Here is a 12,173-nt window from a genome sequence, read left to right on the forward strand (position 1 = left end):
CATATCAGAGGAGGCCAAATCATTGTTTATATTTAAAGCAGAGGTTGATTAGTCAGGGTGTCAAAGGTTACAGAGAGAAGGCAGGAGAATGGGGCTGAGAGGGATAATTAATCAGCCACGATAAAATAGCAGAGCAGACTCAATGGGCTAAGTGGCCTAATTCTACTCCTATGTCTTATGCATCGTGGCCTGGTATGGAAACACCGAGGAACAGAAAAGTCTGCAAAATGTGGTGGATACATCGCAGTTCATCACAGGTAAAGCCCTCCCACCACTGAGCACATCTGCAAGGAAGCAGCATCCATCATCTAGGATCTCCACCATCCAAACCATGCTCTCTTCTCACTGCTGCCATTGGAAAGGAGATACAAGTGCCTTAGGTCTATACCAATGGAGTTGTTGGTTGCCTTCTTGTTTGGAGCAGCCATGTTGATATGCCAAGACAAATTGTCATCCAGAAAGTCAGGAGACATGGGATCCTGGGAAAATTGACTGCATGGATTCTGGACTCATGCTCACAGAAGGCAGAGATTGGTAGTAGATGGAGCGTGTTCTGCCTGGAGATCAGTGAGGTTCCGCAGGTATCTATCTGGGTCCTCTGCTCTTTGTGATTTTTATAAATGACTTGGATGAGAAAGCAGAAAAGTGGGTTAGTAGCTTTGCAGGTGGCACAAAGGTTGGTGGTGAGAAGATAAGGTGGAAGTTTGTCACAGGTTACAACAGGATATAGATAGGATGCAGAGCTGGCTGGAGAAATGGCAGACAGAGTTCAACCCAGAAAAGTAGGAAGTAATACACTTGGGAAGATCAAAATTGAACGTAGAATCTAAGGTTAATGGTAATTTTTAACAGGGTGCAGGAACAAACGGATCTTGGGGTCTAAGTCAATCAATCTCTCAAAATTGACACATAAGTTGATAGCATGTTTAAGAAGGTGTGTTGGCCTTCATTATTCAAGGGAATGAGTTCAAGAGCCATGAGAGTATGTTCTACCTCTATAAAATTCAGGTCAGACCACACTTGGAGTACTGTGTTCAGTTCTGGTTACGTCATTACAGGGAGCATGTGGAATCTTTAGAGATGGTGTAAGAGAGATTTACCAGGATTCTGTCTGGATTAGAGGGCATGCTTTATGAGGAGAAGTTGAGTGAGCAAAGTTTTTTCTCTCTGGAGCGACGGAAGATGAGAGGTGACTTTATAGAGGTGTATAAGATTATGAGAGGCATAGATAGAAGGGACAGCTAACGCCTTTTCTCCCAGGCTATATCTGAGGACATCTATTTATGGTGAGTGGGTGAAGGATTAGTGGAGACATTAGAGGTAGGTCTTCTACATAAAGAATAGAAAGTGTCTGGAAGGCTCTCCCAGGTGTGGTGGGTGGTGGAGACTGATGAAATGGAGAGATTTCAGAGACTCTTACATAGGCACATGGATGTATATGAAAATTGGAAAGTTATGGTACATGAGGGAGGAAAGAGTTAGATTGATCACAGACTAGGTTTTTATATAGTTCAGCACAACAGCGTGGGCCAAAGGCCTTGTGCTGTGTGGACTGTTCTGTGTTCCAAGTTCTGTACTTGGCCTGTCCTTGTGCAGCTATCACCTCTTGGCCCATCAGTGCTCCCCAATTATACTTAACTGTAGTAAATCTATCCTAGGCACGTAGACTTATAGCCGTCAACCTGAACGTTGAGGATAATTTAACATTTTAAAGTGCATAAGATATTTCTCAAATTGGAGCAAGAAACCTGGAGCTGCTGGAAATTCAAAGGAAAATAGAAAATAGGAGAGCAGGTCAGGCAACGTCCATGGGGAGAGAAAAACCGCTTCAGGCCAAGGATCCTTGAGTAGCCACACAGGAGATTGGAGATGCTGGAGTCTGCAACACCAGAAATGGAAACCTATCATCAAATGTCTGATGCAAGATTTTGACTTGAGATGTTAATAATTCCTTACCTCCCTCAGATGCTGCTCGACCATTTGAGTTCCAGCAGATAGTCCGTGGACGAGTCATTGGAAAATTGAGAACACTGTGACATTTTAAGCCACAGAAGGGAGGAGGGGTGAAGAGAACAGAGAGAACATCTCTTACAGAATGAAGACAAAGGTCACCAGGGTAATAATCACTGTAAAATTGACAGTTGGAAATGGAGTACTTTATTTTACATTTTTTCTCAGACATTTCCAGGCTGCTCAGAGGGAAGGAACTCTCCGTTAGAGGGAGCTTGGTTGGAATGAGTCTGAGAGTGAAGTAGTGTGCTAAAAATTGCTTCCAGTAAATGTTTCAATATCCGTGCTGCAGAAGAAATTTTGAAAGGACTCGACTAGCTTTGTGAATAAATAGGTGAAAAGCTGTTTTTTCACAAGCTGCCCTAAAGAGAGATTTCTTGCATTTTGAGTTTCTGAGAAACGGCATGTCTGAGATTTTTGAAATCAGTGTTCTATTCTTTTTGAAAGCTGCTGATCAGCCAGAGATAATGTCCATATTGTTATACAATGTGTGGTGTCCATTCTCTCTGCCTAGATTAAAATGGAAGCGATTTGGTAGACAAATATCTCAGCTATTTTAAACTACCTCCGTTCATTCTGCCTGGTAACGAGGGTTAATATTGTGTTGATATTAATTATACTAAAAAAATACTGTATATTTTTCTTCACAAACCTCGATTCTTGAGACCAATTAGAATCCCTCTTACTGTAAGTTCAGGTGATATCAGCAAACTAACTACTCAACTGAAATTATGTATAAAATATAAATGCCTTTGGTGAGTAATACGACCTTGCTCAGGAATGCATATGACATGAAATCTAATTCTGATTCTGCTTCTAATTCACTACATTTAAATCCAACCTAAGTTCATGAACACAGATATTCCTCAGAAAACCTTGATTTTATCAACAGGGACCTAATCAACTAGAATAAATTTTAAATGGTCGTGATCTCCGACGTTGATGAAATGATAAAAATCAAAGTTTTCTTTTTTCCTTACAGCTAACCAAAGACACTCGCAAATTTCCACAGATGTACCGTGGAGATCATTCTAACTGGCTGCATCACCAACCGGTATGGGATGGGGGCTACTGCACAGAATCGAAATAAGCTGCAGAGAGTGGTAAACTTAGTCAGCTCCGTCATGGGCAGTAGCCCCCGTGGTATCCAGAACATCTTCAAGGAGCAATGCCTCAAAAAAGGCAGCATCCATCTTTAAGGACACCTATTACCCAGGTCATGCCTTGTTCTCATTGCTTCCATCAGGAAGGAGATACAGAAGCCTGAAGGCACCCACTCAATGATTCAGGGACAGCTTTTTCCCCTCTACCATCTGATTTCTGAATGGACATTAAACGCATGAACACCACCTTACTACTTTTATATTACTATTTGCCACAAAGCCATCAATTCCCTCATCCAAATCATATAACATTAGAAGGATTGGTCCCAACACAGACCTCTGTGGAACACTACTAGTCACCGGCAGCCAGCCAGAAAAAGCTCCTTTTATTCCCACTCTTTGCCTCCTACAATCAGCCACAGCTTTATCCATGCTAATATCTTTCCTGTAATACCATGGATCCATAGCTGGTTAAACAGCCTCATGTGTGGCACCTTGTCAAAGGCCTTCTGAAAATCCAAGTACACAGCATCAACCAATTCTCCTTTATGTGCTCTATGTGTCTTGTGCTCCATTGGTAACCTACCTTGCACCTTGGTTGCACCATGTTTTGCTTGGCCCTATTCATGAGTAGTCATGTATGGTTGAATGACAATTAAACTTGAATTTGAACTTGGAACCTGGAAGAAAGGGAAGGTGGAGGGGAACAGGGGAAGGTGGAGAGGAAATGAGGAGAAGGAAAAGTGTGAGGGGGTAACCAGAATAGGTAAATGATAAAGAGAGGAGGCAGTAGGGACATCAGGGAAATCGATTTTCATGCATTGGGTTGGAGACTACCCAGATGGAATATGAGGTGTTTCTCTTCCAAACTGAGTTTGCCTTAACATGGCAGTAAAGGTGGCCATGGATAGTGTTATGTTTTGTAACTCTAGAAACTAATTGAAATAAAAACACAGGATTCAGGATACTTGCCTACTTAGTTTTCCTTCAATTTTTTTGTAAGGCACGCACATACAGTATGGCATGTGATGTAATGACGTATGACATTCACCTAGTTCTTACATATAACCCATAATGAATTACATAAACAAAGAATGCTTAATCAAACAATATTTTTACAATATTACTCAAATATTACTGAAATGTTAAATACACCACACTTTTTCCTGCTCAGCTATATATTCCAACTCAATATTGAAGCATCTCAACTCAAATATCTAACATATTGCTCTCTAGTCAGAGAGATCTTGGGGTCCAAGTCCATAGGATGCTCAAAGCAGCTGCGCAGGTTGACTCTGTGGTTAAGAAGGTGTACTGTATATTGACCTTCATCAATTGTGGAATTGAATTTAGGAGCCGAGAGGTAATGTTGCAGCTATATAGGACCCTGGTCAGACCCCACTTGGAGAACTGAGCTCAGTTCTGGTCACCTCACTGCAGGAAGGATGTGGTAGCCAGAGAGAGAGTACAGAGGAGATTTACAAGGATATTGTCTGGATTGGGGAGCTTGCCTTATGAGAATAGTTTGAGTGAACTCGGCCTTTTCTCTTTGGAGCGACGGAGGGTGAGAGGAGACGTGATAGAGGTGTATAAGATGATGAGAGGCATTGATCATGTGGATAGTCAGAGGCTTTTTCCCAGGGCTGAAATGGTTGCCACAAGAGGACACAGGTTTAAGGTGCTGGAGAGTAGGTGCAGAGGAGATGTCAGGGGTAAGTTTTTTACTCGGAGAGTGGTGAGTGTGTGGAATGGGCTGCCGGCAACGGTAGTGGAGGCGGATATGATAGGGTCTTTTAAGAGACTTTTGGATAGGTACATGGAGCTTAGAAAAATAGAGGGCAATAGGTAAACCTAGTAATTTCTAAGATAGGGACATGTTCGGCACAACTTTGTGGGCCAAAGGGCCTGTATTGTGCTGTAGGTTTTCTATGTTTCTATGTTTATTCATATATGGAGAGTATATTATATAATATTATATACTCTATAGAGATCCACAGTATAGTAAATTTTAATTTGTCCCATTCAGGCCTAAAGATTTAATCACTGTGGAGGATTTCTTACTCTTGTGTGATAGCACCTTTCCTGACAAGGGGTTGGGGGGAGGTCACTCTGCTTGGCGGATGAGAATTGTAGATGTGAAACAATCTCGGATTCTGGGACATACTCTGTGGTGATTTGGGACTGCAGGAAGTAGTTCTGACAGCATTGAACACCTTTATTCTCTAACAACAGACTCTGGTCTCCTCAAATGATTGAGTGCCGTCTTCAGATGACACCAACCTGTTTCTGTGCTGTATTTTTATATGACTCTAAAAGCTATGTTTTTAACTTCAAGCTGATTACTGTTTGCCATTTACATTTTCAGAACTGAAATCTAGCTCCTGTTTACAACCAGTAGTTGTTATTAGATGGAAGCATGCCTACATCTGTTTGATCTTGCAAGTGGCAACCACTGTGTTTGGAAAGCGAGCTTAACAAAATATGACCCACTGCCTAAGGAAGTGAATATCTATCATAAGTGAAAGGCAATTGGCTAGATTGGATGTAATTGATCATATTGTAAAATTGACAAATATCTCAGAATATTACAAAAGTACTCAAAGGACTCACAGGAGAGAAAAGGACTGAGTAGGAGAAAGGATCACTTGCAATTCCCTTAATGTTCAGTTTGGGAAGGTCACAATTCGAACCAGAGTGTTTAATAATTTGGTATGGACAGACAGTATTGCATCCTTAGTTGAAATCAGGTCAACCAACTGAAGCAGCTGTTGGTGAATTTAAAAGAGTTTAGAGAAATCTAAACCAGTAAAATGTAATGAATAATTAATGAGACTAAAATTAAAAATCACCAGTTCAGGATCCAAAACAACACATGTCAGAAGCCCAGTGGTTGACGGGTAATAAATATTCCTGGACCTTGTGGTGTGGGGCTTAAGGCTCCTGTATCCCCTTCCCAATGGCAGCAGTGAGAAGAGAGCATAGGCTGGATGGTGGGGGTCCTTGATGATGGATGCTGCTTTCTTGTGGCAGTGCTCCATGTAGATGTGCTCAATGATGGGGAGGGCTACTCCTGTGATAAACTAGGCTGTATCCACTACTTTCTGTTAGCTTTTCCATTCTTGGCCATTGGTGTATCTGTATCAGGCAACCAGTCAGGATATTCTCCACTGTGTACCTATAAAAGTTTGTCAAAGTGTTAGATGACATGCCAAATCTGTGCAAACTCCTAAGAAAGCAGAGGTGCTGCCGTGCCTTCTTTGTAGTGGCACTTATGTGCTGGTCCCAGGACAGCTCCTCTAAAACAGGGGTTCTCAACCTTCTTTATGCCATAGACCCCTACCATTAACTGAGATGTCTGTGGTCCATGTACCCCCGCTCTAAAGTGATAGCGCTAAGGAAGTTAAAGTTAATGACCCTCTCCGCCTCTGATTCTGTGATGAGGACTGGCTCATGGAACTTCAGTTTCCTCCTGTTATAGTCTATAATTAGCTCTTTGGTTCTGCTGACAATAAGTCATTGTTCTGGCACTATTCAGCCTGATTTTCAATCTCACCCTCCGCCCCTTTTGACATTTGGGAAGTCAAGTGAAAGTTTTGTATGAATAGACACTAATTCTGCAAGGGAAGGAGAGTCTGGTGTAACCCATGATTTCACTGATAAGAAAAGAAGATATAGATTTATAGATCATCTTTCATGTTACCTTCAGGGTGTTCTTTACCACCAATAAAGCACACCTAATATAGGCACAGCTGTAATGTTGAAAGCAACAGGTCCTTACAGGTACAATGTATAGATGCCGAAAGAAAAGAAATCATGACTTTGCTCTATGAAGAGTAGAAAAAAAATCGTCAGAAATCTCTAGTCCAACATTAAAGGAATGATGACTGAAAGGTTAAAAAGGAAATTAGAAAAGAAGGAAATTTCAGTTGTTGGGAGATCAGAGGATGATCCAATAATTATCTCAGGCTCCTGCCTCACCACCCACCCACTCAGCTCCCCTCCTTATACTGACCATCTCCCCTCTCCATTTTCAATCCTGAGGCAGGGCTTTGAACCAAAACATTAACAGTCCCTTTTCTCCAATAGGTGCAGCTTGATGCATTGAATCCCCTCTACTAGTTTAATTTGAGGCTGGAAATTAAGAAAGTGATAATCAGCACTTGTGAGACAATAATTTACAGGGAAATAAGTAACTCTTGGATTTCAATATCTCTGAGGATCTGTCCTGGACCCAACAGATCGATACAGCTATGAAGAAGGTACAACAGCAGCTACATTTTATTTGCAGTTTGAGGAGATTTGGTACATCACCATTAGACTCACAAGTTTCTACAGATGTACCATGGAAAGCAATCTAACTGGTTGCATCACTGTCTGGAATGGGGGGGGGTTGGTGTTGAGGGGGAAGCTACTGCACAGGATTGAAATAAGCTGCAGAGTGTTGTAATTTTAGTCAGCTCCATCAAGGGCAGTAGCCTCAGGACATCTTCAGGGAGCAATGTCTCAAAAAGGCAGTACCCATCAACAAGGACCCCATCACCCAGGTCATGCCTCGTCCTCATCAGGAAGGAGGTACAGAAGCATGAAGGCACACACTCAACAACCCAGGGCACACACTCAACAACCCAGAACTTCTTTCCCTCTGCCATTCAATTTATCTGATTTCTGAATGGACATTGAACCCATGAACAATACCTCACTACTTTTTATATCTATTTTTGCACTACTTATTTAATTTAACTATTATTTTATATTATATAAAATGCCTTGGTTAAAATTCCTACTGCTGTGCTGTGAGGTAGTTGATATTAGCAGCTTTCTGTAAAAGCAGTGTGCCACACTGAAAAGTGTGTTTTGGCTTTGGCTAAGATAAGGACCCATGTTGTCCTGCTTAGGAACGTGAGTCACTGTTCATGCCATCAGGTTGGAGGCTACCCAGACGGAATAGAAGGTGTTATTCCTCCAACCAGAGTGTGACTTCTCTAACTTCCGCTAATGCCCCACCTCTCCCTTGTACCCCATCCATTATTTATTTATATACACACATTCTTTCTCTCTCTCTCCTTTTTCTCCCTCTGTCCCTCTGACTATACCCCTTGCCCATCCTCTTGGTTTTTCCCCCCCTCCCCCTTTTCCTTCTCCCTGGGCCTCCTGTCCCATGATCCTCTCATATCCCTTTTGCCAATCACCTGTCCAGCTCTTGGCTCCATCCCTCCCCCTCCTGCCTTCTTCTATCATTTTGGATCTCCCCCTCCCCCTCCCACTTTCAAATCTCTTACTAGCTCTTCGTTCAGTTAGTCCTGACAAAGGGTCTCGGCCCGAAACGTCGACTGTACCTCTTCCTAGAGATGCTGCCTGGCCTGCTGCGTTCACCAGCAACTTTGATGTGTGTTGCTTGAATTTCCAGCATCTGCAGAATTCCTCGTGTTCCCATTAAAAGAAGTGCTTTATGCAGATGAATAGCTCAAAGAAGGAAGGTCCAACACTCCTGAGGGAGCCAGTTCATTCGAGATGGACTTCGAGAGGAGTTCAGAATGTGGCGGGTGTTTTCACGCAGACCATGGGTCCAGGGCGTGATTAAGAGAGACACCCCTGATGATTCCAGTCTGTGTTTCAACGTTATGTGCACATTAGACTGGTTTAGCTGAAATGGGCCTTTTTATTTTTCTTTTCTTTTTCTGTAACCGTTTGCTGAAGTTGGTAAATATACTTTCTTTATAACTTTATGCTGGTGTTTGATCTGTCATTTTTGGGCTACCAATAATTGGGTATGGGCAGTATTTACACAGCGTTCACTCAGATCGAGGTTTCTTTGATTGGAACATCACAGCGTTCCTGTTTGTTTGAACTCCAAATTATACCAAACCTCGACATATGTTTCTTATGAAAGTTGACCTTCTCATCACTGAGTCATGAGGCTGTTAGCTGAATTAACTAGTGAGCCAAGTCTGTATACAAGACCCAGTGAGAAGGTTACATATATCTACTGTAATTCATGTTTTTCCCTGTTATATATTGCATTGTACTGTTGCTACAATAACAATGAATTTCACAATATATGTCAGTGAAATTAAAGCTGATTCTGATTCTGAATGGTATTGCTCTCAGTGGAGCCATAGACATAATGGGCCAATAACCTCTCCTACGCTGTCAGAAAATATAAACGTAAGAAAATAGTTTGTAGGTTGTAATAGTGCAAAAGAAACAACTTTTGGTTCAGGGTGATGAAATGTATTATCCAAGCTCAAGAATAGACGTACTCTTTAGAAATATGCACCAATAGACTTAGCCAGGCTCTGTGCCACTGACAGATTGAAAACGTCTTGCTACTTGTTCGAGTTTGCACAATTCATATTCTATAGTGTAGTTGTTGAATGGTGTTGCCATGGCAACCTGGAGTTGCCGCGATATAAGTTTAATGCTTCAAACGTTTAACGAATTTGTTGACACATCTGGGGAAACTTCAAGCACACCTCGGAGGAAATTACTTTTGCTAAAGCTGAAACCCAGTGTGTTAGAGACACATTTGCCAAATATTCTATATAACTCTGCCATGGACAGTCCAACATCCGGCTGCAAAAGGAGGAGGGCTGGGCATGGGGCTAGCAATCCCATCCCATTAAAATCTAGTGCTACAGAAATGCCAACAGAAGCTCCAAAGATGTCATCCCTGGAAGAGGAAGGATCTTGGCCTAGGAGACGTATAGATGGGCTACACCTAGATTTGAAAGATTCACCCAGAACAGAGGACTCTGGTGAGCTGCTGTCAGCAGCCTGTGCCCCAGTAGGGGTGACGGGCTTCAGAAGGAGAAATATTTTATAGAACTGCTTTCCTTCAATTCAAACCCTTAGAAACCATAGAAACCATAGAAACTACAGCACAGAAACAGGCCTTTTGGCCCTTCTTGGCTGTGCCGAACCATTTTCTGCCTAGTCCCACTGACCTGCACACGGACCATATCCCTCCATACACCTCCCATCCATGTATCTGTCCAATTTATTCTTAAATGTTAAAAAAGAACCCGCATTTACCACCTCATCTGGCAGCTCATTCCATACTCCCACCACTCTCTGTGTGAAGAAGCCCCTCCTAACATTCCCTTTAAACTTTTTCCCCCTCACCCTTAACCCATGTCCTCTGGTTTTTTTCTCCCCTTGCCTCAGTGGAAAAAGCCTGCTTGCATTCACTCTATCTATACCCATCATAATTTTATATGCCTCTATCAAATCTCCCCTCATTCTTCTACGCTCCAGGGAATAAAGTCCTAACCTATTCAACCTTTCTCTGTAACTGAGTTTCTCAAGTCCTGGCAACATTCTTGTAAACCTTCTCTGCACTCTTTCAACCTTATTTATATCCTTCCTGTAATTTGGTGACCAAACTGAACACAATACTCCAGATTCGGCCTCACTAATGCCTTTATACAATATCATCATAACATTCCAGCTCTTACACTCAATACTTTGATTAATAAAGGTCAATGTACCAAAAGCTCTCTTTATGACCCTATCATTTGTGACGCCACTTTTAGGAAATTTTGCATCTGTATTCCCAGATCCCTCTGTTCTACTGCACTCCTCAGTGCCTTACCATTAACCCTGTATGTTCTACCTTGGTTTGTCCTTCCAACGTGCAATACCTCACACTTGTCTGTATTAAACTCCATCTGTCATTTTTCAGCCCATTTTTCCAGCTGGTCCAAGTCCCTCTGCAGGCTCTGAAAACCTTCCTCACTGTCTACTACACCTCCAATCTTTGTATCATCAGCAAATTTGCTGATCCAATTTACCACTTATCGTCTAGATCATTGATATAGATGACAATTAACAATGGACCCAGCACTGATCCCTGTGGCACACCACTAGTCACAGGCCTCCACTCGGAGAAGCAATTCTCTACCACCACTCTCTGGCTTCTTCCATCGAGCCAATGTCTAATCCAATTTACCACCTCTCCATGTATACCTAGCGACTGAATTTTCCTAACTAACCTCTATGCGGGACCTTGTCAAAGGCCTTACTGAAATCCATGTAGACAATATCCACTGCCTTCCCTTCATCCACTTTCCTGGTAACCTCCTCGAAAAACTCCAATAGATTGGTCAAACATGACCTACCACGCACAAAGCCATGTTGACTCTCCCTAATAAGTCCCTGTCTATCCAAATGCTTGTAGATGACCATAAATGGTCATGAAAGGTGGGGGAGTAGCATTGCTTGTTAGGGAAAATATTACAGCAGTGCTCAGGCAGGACAGATTAGAGGGCTTGTCTACTGAGTCCTTATGAGTGGAGCTGAGAAACAGGAAAGGTATGGCCACATTAGTGGGATTGTATTACAGACCACCCAATAGTCAACGAGACTTGGAAGAGCAAATCTGCAGAGAGATAACAGGCAACTGCAGGAAACATAAAGTTGTGGTGGTAGGGGATTTTAATTTTCCATACATTGATTGGGACTCCCATACTGTTAGGGGTCTAGATGGTTTAGAGTTTGTAAAATGTGTTCAGGAAAGTTTTCTAAATCCATATATAGAGGGACCAACTAGAGGGGATGCAATATTGGACCTCCTGTTAGGAAACGAGTTAGGACAGGTGACGTAAGTCTGTGTAGGGGAGAAGTTTGGTTCCAGTGATCATAACACCATTAGTTTCAATTTGATCATGGACAAGGATAGATCTGGTCCTAGGGTTGAGGTTCTGAACTGGAAGAAGGCCAAATTTGAAGAAATGAGAAAGCGTGGATTGGGACAGGTTGTTCTCTGGCAAAGATGTGATTGATAGGTGGGAAGCCTTCAAAGGGGAAATTTTGACAGTGCAGAGTTTGCGTGTTCCTGTCAGGATTAAAGGCAAATTGAATAGGAATAAGGAACCTTGGTTCTCAAGGGATATTGCAACTTTGATAAAGAAGAAGAGGGAGTTGTATGTAATGTATAGGAAACAGGGAGCAAATCAGGTGCTTGAGTAGTATAAGAAATGCAAGAAAATACTTAAAAAAGTAATCAGGAGGGCTAAAAGAAGACATGAGGTTGCCTTGGCAGTCAAAGTGAAGGATAATCCA

This window comes from Mobula birostris, chromosome 14 (assembly GCF_030028105.1).
Source record: "Mobula birostris isolate sMobBir1 chromosome 14, sMobBir1.hap1, whole genome shotgun sequence".
NCBI lineage: Eukaryota > Metazoa > Chordata > Chondrichthyes > Myliobatiformes > Myliobatidae > Mobula > Mobula birostris.